Genomic DNA, 8,623 nt, shown 5'->3' on the forward strand with positions numbered 1-8,623 from the left:
GTCCAAGTAGAAGAAATAGCAGGTGCAAAGTGTTGAGACTGAATATTCAAAAATTGGATGGGAGGCCAGTCCTAGCCAATGTTCATAGCCTCTCCTCACCTGCCTAACTCCTTCTTATCCTTCAAAACTCAACTGAAGCAATTTCTCCTCTAGGATGCCTGCCTTATTCTCCACCTTACCCACCCCACCTAAACATGATGACCCCTACTGAGTGCTCTCATGGCACGCCATGACTACGTGTCAGCCCCATCTCTAATATTCCTCAACAGCAATCCCAAACCTTATATGTCATCATACCTTATTCTCCTATGAATCTGTGAGCTCCTTGAAGGGATTATCTTATTTATCTTTGTGTCTTCAAGGGTCCGCATAAGCTCCAGCAAATGGCACATGCCCAGTAAATATTATTTGCAATCTGTGATATAAATTGTTTATTTCTTTTTTGCCTTATTATTATTATTATTGCTTTTGGCTTTTTTATTGAGATACATATTTTCATAAAGTAAAATCCATTCTTTTGGGCTTACAGTTGATTTTGACAATCAAGATACAGGAACAGTTCCATCACCCCTCAAGTCTCTGCTATAGTCTCTTTGTAGCCAAGCCTCCCTCAATCCTAGCCACTGGCAACTAGGGGTCTGTTTTTTGTCCTCATAGTTTTGCTTTTTCCAAATGTCGTATAAATAGAATGATACATATTTGTTCTTTTAAGTCTTCTTTCATTTGGCATAATGTATTTTAAGATCCATGTTGTAAGTATCGCTAGTTTGTTCATTTTTATTGCTGAGCAGTATTCCATTTTGTGGCTGTACAATAGTTCATCCATTTACTCTAGTTGAAGAGCATTTGGGTTGTTTCTAGCTTTTGACAATAAAGCCACTATTAACGTTCACATGTGGGTTTTTGTCAGAACATAACTTTTCATTTCTTTTGAGAGTAAAAATGCTAAGTCTTATATAAGTATGTTTCAATTATAAGAAACTGCCAGGCTGTTTTCCAAGGTGTCCATACATTTTACCTTCCCAACAGCACTGTGAGTGTTCCGATGATTCCTCCACATCATCACCAGCACCGTTTATTGAAAGGACAACAACTGTTTGCTTTTGCACTTTCTTTGAAAATCAATTGACAGTATATATGCAGGTCTATTTCTTGATTCTGGATTCTGTCCAACCAATGTAGATAATTATTCTTTCACCGCTATCACATTGTCTTTATTACTAGCTTCATGGTAAGTCCTTAGATCGGGTAGTAGAGAATTTCAACTTTGTTTTTCCTTTCAAAAAATGCCTGGCTGTTCTAGTTCTTTTACTTCTCTGTGTACATTTTGGAATCAGCTTGTCTATATCTGCAAAACACAATCCTGAAGGGTCTTGATTTGGATTTCCTTGAATCTGTAGTCAGTTTGGAGAGAACTGGTATCTTAACAGTATTGAATCTTCCAATCCATGAACATGGGAAATGTCTCAATTTGTTTAGGTCTTCTTTGATTTCTTTCACCAATATTTTGTGCTTTAGAAATGTGCATCAAGATTATGCACATATTTATACCTAAGTATTTCCATTTTGGTGCTGTTGTAAATGGTGCTTTTTATTTGGTGTTATCTATTTATTTATTTATTTTGACAGAGAGAGTGAATCCCAAGCAGGCTCTGAGCTATCAGCACAGAGCCCAATGTGGGGCTCAATCTCACAAACTGTGGGATCATGACCTGAGCTGAAATCAAGAGTCAGACGCTTAACTGACGGAGCCACCTAGGCACCCTTGGCATTGTCTTTTTAATTTCAATTTCCAATTGATGTTACTATCCAGAAGTACAGCTGATTTCTGTATATTGATCACGTATCCTGCAACTTACGTAGATTCACCCATTGTAGCACCTTTCTTTGGTATATTTCTTGGGATTTTTCTATGTAAATAATTATGTTGTTTGTGAAAAGAGAGACCATTTTATTTCTTTCTTTACAATCAGTGGGCCCTTTATATCTTTTTCTTGCCTTATTTTACTGGCTAGGACCTTTAGTAGGATGTTAAATAGGAGTGGTGGGAACAATCATCCTTGCCTTTTTCCCAATCTTAGAAGAAAATCATTCACCACTACCACACCTTTTCACCATTAGGTAAGATATTAGCTGTGGGTTTGTTGTAGATGCCCTTTATTGGGTTAAGATGGTTGTTGTCATTGTCGTTCTTTTTAATCAGGAATGGATATTAAATTTTGTCAAATGCCATTTGTGCATCTATTGAAATAATTTATCAGCATCCAATAAATTTACTTATTTTTGTTTTCATTTTCATTTAATTCACAAGATTTTCTAATTTTCTGTATGGTTTTTTCTTTGATCCACTTACAAGGTTGCTTACTTTCTAAGTATTTGTAAATTTTCCAGATTCTTTTCTATTATTAATGTCTAGTTTAATTCTGCTATGGTCTGAAAACATCTTTTTTATTTAAATTCTTTTAAATCTGCTAAGGTTTTTTCAGACCCAGAAAATGGTCTTTCTTGGTGAATGTTACATGTGTACTTGAAAATAATGCTTATTTTGTTGTTTTGAGGTGAAATATTTGATTAATATCAATTAATTGATAGTGTTGTTCAGGTCTTCTCTATCCTTACTAATCTTCTGTCTTCTTTCTCTACTGAGAGAGGAGTGTTGTGGATTTGTATAATTCTCCTTTCAGTTCTATCAGGTTTTGCTTCATGTGTTTGAAAAACACAATTACTACATGTATATACAGTTAGGATTGTTATGTCTTCTTGGTAAGTTGAAATTTTTATTTTTCTATTATGTCCCTCTTTATCCTTGATAACATTCCTTGTTCTGAAGTCTACCTTGTCTTCTATAATATAACCACTTAAGCTTTCTTTTTATTATTGTTTGCATGGTTGGCTTTTCCATATTTTTACTTTTAACTTATCTTTGTCTTTATATTTAAAGTGGGTTTCTTGTAGACAGCATATAGTTGAATTATGTTTAAAATCCACTCTCACAATCTCTATCTTTTAATTGTTATATTTAGACTACTTACATTTAATATAGTTATTGATATGGTTTGGTTTAGGTCTACCACTTTTACTTTTTTGATTGTCCTCTCTGATTTTTATTCTTTTGTTCCAAATGTCCTGCCTTTTTTTTTTTCCCGAATATGTGCTTATTTTTTAGTATGCTATTTTAATTTATCTATATTTTTGGTTCCATTTTATTTGTTGCTCTAGAAAATACAACATACTTACATAACCTTTCTCAGTATACTTAGGGTTAATATTATATCACTTCAAGTATAATACAGAAGCCCTACAATAGGTCTCTTTATCCTTCACCACTGAACTTTATATAGTATATATAGTATAGTATAGTATAGTATTTCATCTATGTACTGTGACAACCCTATTAGACAATTTATCAGTCTTCCTTTCAACAGTCACACATATTTTAAAGAACTTAAGGGGACCAATGTAGCCTCTTATACTTACACAAATAATCACCATTTCTATTGCTCTTAATTCCTGAAGATGTGAATTTATATCTGGCATCATTTCCTTTCAACCAAAATAACTTTTTTTTAAGAACATGTATGCTGACAAATTCTCTTAGTTTCCCTTCATGTGAGAATCTCTTTATTTTGCATCATTCTTGAAGGATATTTTCACTGGATACAGAATTCTGGTTTGACAACTATTTTATGTTAGCACTTAAAGATGCTGTTTCACTCTCTTCTGGCTTCTATGTTTTCTACTGAGAAAGCTGCATCAAACCATCACTCTTTGTAATGAATAAGATATAAGAATGTGTCATTTTCTCTAGCTGCTTTTAAGAATTTAGACTTTATCTTTGGTTTTCAGCAACTTGGTTATGTGTGTCTGTGTGGTTTTCTTTGAGTTTAACCTGTTTGAGTTTTGCTGAGCTTCTTGAATTGGTAAATTTATACTTTTCATTCAAAGATTTTTTCTGTTCCAGTCTCTTTCTCCTGTCTTCTGGGAGTCCAGCGACATGAATATCAGAGCCTATAATACTATATCATAGGTTCTTGAAACTCTGTTAATTTTTCTCAGTTGTTCCTCTGTTTTTTAGATTGAATACTTTCTATTGATCTATCTTCAAGTTCATTAACTCTTTCCTTTGTCAAGTCCATTCTGCTATTTAGCTCATTTTCCAGTTTTTATATCTCTTCTTATTTTTTATTTTAAAAATTTTTTAGTTTTTATTTAAAGAGAGAGCGTGGAGGCAGAGAGAATCCCAAGCAGTTTCCACACTGTCAGTGCAGAGCCCGATGCAGGGCTTGATCTTACAAACTATGAGATAAGGACCTGAGCCAAAATCAAGAGTCAGGCAATTAACCAACTGAGCCACCCAGGCACTCCTATATATCTTTTGAGAACAACTATCTTTCCATTCATTTCAAGTTATAGTAAACTACAAAATATTTTCTTATAATTCCAACATCTAAATCATCTTAAAGCTGGCATATGTTGATTGTATTTTCTCTTGATATTTGGTCATATTTTTCTGTCTCTTTGTATGTTGCATAATTTCAAGTTACTGTATCTGAAAAGGACATTGTAAATGTTATATTGTTTAGACCCTGGGTCCCATTATAATCCTTTATAGAATGTTGATTTTGTTATTGTTGTTTCAAGAGGCAATCAACTAATTTAGGTTCATATCCTAAGTTCTTGCATCTTCTGTTCGTGGTAGTTCTAATCTCAGCAGAAACCCACAAAAGAGGGAAAAAAGAGAAATTCACCCCATTCAGCTTACTTCTCCAAATTTTGACTCCTCTATAACATCTGCCTGCTTTTGTTTAATTTTCAGAGTCATTAGTGTGTTCAGTATTTTTGTCAACAACTTTTATGTAATCAGCAGAAGTGATAGGCTGTAGTGGATTTACTCTCTTGGTTATAATTTGAAAATCCTACCCAGTTTATCTTGATTTGCTGGAATTTTAAAAAGCTAGGAGAAATGAAGTCTCAAAGTACCATGAAGACAGTGAGTGACAGCAGGAGAAAAGCTCAAAGCTAAAAGGCAAAAACAAATACTTCCCCCACATTTACAGTCCTGTTTAGAGGTCAAGGTACTCCTCAATTGAGGTATCCAGGCCAGTATGATTATTTTTATTTTTTGGATGAGAAGATTGAGGAAGAGCTGGTGATTTGCCTGTTTGGTCTCAGATATAATCCCCTGATTACATCCAAGCATGATGTTGGAGGGCAGGAAGAGAGGAGAAACCAGACTATTTCTCCTACTCTCTCTGCTTTGGGTAGCATCCCCAGTGACAGATGTGTTTCTCTGCTGGTCTGAATTCTTCAGATACCCTCTCCCTCCATGTCCCTAGTTCCTCAGGTCTGTAACTCCTCTCTCGGTCCTTCTACCCTCCAGATGTAGTGGTTTCCAGTTGTACCTAGTCTCTGAGTTGCCTCACATTCCACTTGCCCTTTGAACTCTTACAATATTATAACCAGTTTCATCAATAAAATCCCTGATCCTGAAATACAGGCAAGGGCTATTTCTCTGGACTCAGACTGATACAGACCACTTGCGAGGGCAGAATGAAAGTCCTAGCTCAGGTCTCCTAATTCAAATGTCGGTGTCTTCCCACTACCCTTCTCTGGCCTAAAGGGAGCATCGGAGGAAACAGACCACCTTCTGGCCAACCAGGAAGGCAATGCTTTGATCTAAGTTGCACATTATTTTAGAGGAATGTAAAAATATATATTTTTTTTCATACATAATCAATTTTCTGGGCAAGTCATCTTACATTCATCAGCATTTTCCTTTTGTGTTAATACAGCACATTATCATGTAGAACTTTGAATCTTTCTCACATATATCCCCACTTCTCCTATATGTTCTTTTGGAACAGGCAGTGGAAAAGTCATGGAAAAGTGAAGGGACTTCAGGGAGACCCAGTAGAGCAGGAGATGAGAACTGAGTAAGAACCAGGTCTGGGTAGGAATCCAACTGAAGTGGTTGGTGTTGCCAAAAAGAATATGGGGTAGCTTTACCTGAGGGGCAGACCAGGGCTCATGGGATCCAGTGACATCTGAGAGGGATAAGAGGTTTGACAACTTCCCCAAGACCATAATACCGGTAATGGCAGAGTGGGGAGGAGAAAGCTCTTTGGCAGTTTCCAAAAGGGGATGCGGGAATCGGGTTGGAGTTGGGGCCACAGAAAACAGAAGAAAACACCTGACCCAGCCACAGGTCCTGTCCACCATTCCAGGGCAGCACGGACAGGATTTGCTGGTCTATGTCTTACCATGAGCTAATGAGACAGAAATGAAAGCACATCCAGGATCTGTCACAAAAGACCTTTAATGGTCCCTTATTTATGGTTCTTTTGTTCATTGTCCTGTTAGAGTTGAATAAACTGTAATAACTTATCTGACATTATAAGGAATGCCACAGGTACAACAGATAAACCTGGCAGGTGGCCCAGGAATGAGGGCGTAACAAAATAATCACTTAACAGAAGGGCCACAGACCTGGAGACCTGTCCCAGTCACCTGTCACTCCCTGCATCCAGGATCCACACAGTCACTGTGCCAGGCTCAATGCTGGCTCCCATTGGGTAGGAAGAGGCACATCTCCCATAGTGTGTGTGGCTAGAACTTAACACTGAGCAGAGATGCTCCAGGAAGATGTTACATCCCATTAGTCATTAATCCCATTAATCAAGTAGTCTGCTGATCTGCAGTGCAGGCCATGACCACACCCCAAGTTTGTGCAGATCCCACCTCTCATATGACACTGCTTATCATGCCCACCTATGACCTTCCCTTGCAGTAATCCCTGTGAGGAGGGCAGAGCTCGGCACTAGCCCCATCTTACACATGAGGAAACTGAGGTCAGTGGGGTTCCAAGGGCATACTTAGGCTGAACATAGAACTCTTTCTCCCATGCCACATGGTTGGCTATGCCCTGAGCCTCACATTTTCCCCATAGAATTCCCTCAATAGGGCTTGGACAGGATTCTGTGTCAAGGGCTAGTCCAGGTCTCACCAATGTACCCCCCCAACTTAGCCCTGGTCAGGGGCCCTAGCAGAGAGGCAAGCTGGCAGAGAGAATGTGGGAGACTGTGGGTGGGGGACCAGCATCCCTTCAGTCACCTTTCTGATGCCCACACACTTGCTTGTCCACAGATGTGGGAGCAGAATCCTATTAGAATGGCTCAAGGGAAACCTACTGCTTTAAAAGTCTCTGGAGGGGCATGTCCTCACAGGAGGGACTTCTGTCATAAAGTCCTCCCTCAGCACTTGTTTTGTAAAAAACCCAGACATCGATCCATCTGGCTGTATGTAAAGAGGAACCTGAGTCTAGTTTCTCCTTCTCTCATTATGTGTCCCTTAGGCCTGGGCCAGGGAAGTGGGGTGCAGACACAAATTGTGGGGTGGGGGCTGGGCCTGTGTCCTTGCTCCTCAGTCCCCCACACTGCATGGGCTGATATCAAGGTAAGACTCATCCTCACTGAGCACCAGGCCCCTGCCTAAATCAAACCCAGGCCAGAGCTTCAGGGTGGGTGAGCTACAAAACCATCAAATGTGTATATGCACGTGCGTGCGTGCGTGCGAGCGTGCATGCATGCGTGTGTGTGTGTGTGTGTGTGTGTGTAAGCAAATGCTTGGGCCTGGGTCTGCGACCCAAGTTCCAATACAAAGACACTTTGTATTGGAATGCTAGAGCCATTCCAACATGAAAAGCAAGAATAGAGCCTGTGCTTGCTGGTTGAAGATCAAACCTTAGAATGGTGGTTTGAAGAAGTTTTTCTTCAAAAATTTGAAGGTGAAACCTCAATAGGCAAGACAGATAAAAGCAGAGTTGTCCTGGTGGAAGTGGGGATGAGGGAGAGCTGGAGACCTAGCCTTTGCCTCCACCCCCATCTTCGCACCTTAGCAGCCCCTGACAACGCTCTGTGAAACTCAGGGGTTCCACAGCACCTGGTTTGAAAACCACTGTGTCAAGAGTGTCTATAGATCATGGGTCCTGGGGACCTGTGCTTTGATTTCTCTTTCAGAGTGAGGAGTTGGGAGAGAGTCCTGGGGGAGGGGTTCCCCCTTCAATGAGCCTTTGAAGCCACTGTGTGGCGACACTGCAGGGGAGTGGGAGAGGTAGGGACCCTGTGCCACAGGTAGGCCATTTCGGTCTGGAGGGAGGACAGAAGCGATGGACCTTCCTGGACAAGAATGGCAAAATGCCAAGCTCAGTGCAGGCTTTATGCATGAGGGTCAGGGAGGTCTGTTTTGGTCCTTGTTGACTTTAAAAACAGAACAGATATAGGCCCACGCCCATGAAACCCAATTATAGTTTAAGATTGGGGCCAATGCCTTCCTCTGGGATGGGTGGAGAACGTTCAGTCCCCAGTCACCGGCAGGAGAGAAGCTGCCTTTGTAGGATACTGGAGCCACTGGGTCAGCGCGGGCTCAGCTCTTGGGGTAAGAGGCCTGGGTTTTTCCTGGGCCCAAATCCCTCCTAAGTGTCACCAAGAAGCATTGGCAGCTGTGTTTGATCCTGGAGGGGGCCTTCTACTTTGAAAGGCAATTTCTATTCCACCTCACCCTTGGGGTTCTTAGATGGAAGAGTGGTTCAGCCCTCCCTGGGCCTGGGGGTTGGCGGCTCTCCCTA

The sequence above is a fragment of the Hyaena hyaena genome, unplaced genomic scaffold (assembly GCF_003009895.1).
Source record: "Hyaena hyaena isolate Hyena2069 unplaced genomic scaffold, ASM300989v1 scaffold_34, whole genome shotgun sequence".
Lineage (NCBI taxonomy): Eukaryota > Metazoa > Chordata > Mammalia > Carnivora > Hyaenidae > Hyaena > Hyaena hyaena.